This window comes from Aplysia californica, unplaced genomic scaffold (assembly GCF_000002075.1).
Source record: "Aplysia californica isolate F4 #8 unplaced genomic scaffold, AplCal3.0 scaffold00657, whole genome shotgun sequence".
In the NCBI taxonomy this organism is placed as follows: Eukaryota; Metazoa; Mollusca; class Gastropoda; order Aplysiida; family Aplysiidae; genus Aplysia; species Aplysia californica.
The window spans coordinates 315551-317236 of NW_004797927.1; the positions used below are offsets into that span (position 1 = coordinate 315551).

Sequence of the window (1686 nt, forward strand, 5' to 3'; positions counted from 1 at the left end):
GGTAGTTCAAACTTCAAGTCGGTCTCCCCGGACAGTCTGTTCCTCTGTCGCTGTAAATCACTAGTAGAATAACACGTGACTATTGTGACTTCTAATCTCAATGTATCTGATAGTTTGTGAGTGTTGTTTTGTTTCTGAATCTTAGAAGGATGTCTGACATAGACTTATGTGGCCTTTGACAGAACTCTATACAATCTTTGACCTAACTCTATACAATCTTTGACCTAACTCTATACAATCTTTGACCTAACTCTATACAATCTTTGACATAACTCTATACAATCTTTGACATAACTCTATAAATCTTTGATGCAATCTTTGACATACAATCTTTGATATACAATCTTTGACATAACACTATACAAACTGTGGTATAACTATACAGTCTTTGACCTAACTCTATACAATCTTTGACACAACTCTCTACAATCGTTGACACAATCCTGTACTACATTTGACAACTTCTTGTGCTGTTGCGACCCAAGTGTATACAATCATCACTTAATCAACTGTATGTGTCACGACGCGGTGGAATCAGGCGCTCGTCAATTTTTGTGTATGTGGAGTTATTGCTATCATCTGAAAGCGTGTTCATTTATCTTGCTCTTGATGAAAAAAAATTAGCCATCCATCTTGAGCAGAAGTGAAGATATTTGTGATTGTAAGAGGTAAGTTCACTAGGTTTCAGCAGTAAAAATAGTGAGAAAATGGCCGCCAAAATTTGGTAACTTCAGTAGCTAAAGAGTCCGTGAAAACTGAACAATTACTTATTTTGAGCCGTTAATCAACGTTTTTTCTATATAATTCTCATAGAAACGTTTTTTCTATATAATTCTCATAGAAACGTTTTTTCTATATAATTCTCATAGAAACGTTTTTTCTATTTAGACATAAAAGGGTTGAACAAACAGCCAAAAGTTTGATGAAAATTGCGAAAGTGGTGGGAAAATGCTTGTTTCTCTAATTTTTTAATTCGACGAGCGCCTGATTTCGCCACGATGTCTCACATATATTATGACCTCTGGAAACCAATCCCTCATACAACTTTTGACGTTGTTGTTGCAGTTGTTGATGATGATGATGTTGTTGTTTCAGTTGTTGATGATGATGTTGCTGTTGTTTCAGTTCCGTGATCAGACGCCAACATGACGGTGGAGTGGACCAATTCCCCCTAGGTCGTCTGTACCCCCGCTGGGTTTGAAGGTACCGTCACTGTGTCGTCATTTTATCGTCACTGTATCGTCACTGTATCGTCACTGTCTCGTGTATCGTCACTGTACTGTGTGGTTTGTCTCGTCATTGTGATGTCAATGAATCAGGAACAATGGACATTATTCTAAAACTGTCTTCTGATACCTTGTCAACGAATCATGAACCATAGACTCTAGAACTGTCTTGTAATATCTCGTCAACGAATCATGAACCATGAACTCTAGAACTGTCTTCTAATATCTTGTCAATGAACCATAGACTCTAGAACTGTCTTGTAATATCTTGTCAATGAATCATGAACCATAGACTCTAGAACTGTCTTGTAATATCTCGTCAACGAATCATGAACCATGAACTCTAGAACTGTCTTCTAATATCTTGTCAATGAACCATAGACTCTAGAACTGTCTTGTAATATCTTGTCAATGAATCATGAACCATAGACTCTAGAACTGTCTTGTAATATCTCGTCAA

General features: G+C 37.0%; 1 protein-coding gene across 1 annotated transcript in view; it reads left to right on the top strand.

Moving 5' to 3' along the window:
- Positions 1 to 1105: 1105 nt before the first annotated feature.
- LOC101853261 (monocarboxylate transporter 12) overlaps positions 1106 to 1686 on the top strand; it is a gene marked incomplete in the record, with an annotated part of 14641 nt that continues 14060 nt past the window's right edge. The window contains 1 exon segment of the mRNA XM_013087907.2: positions 1106 to 1203.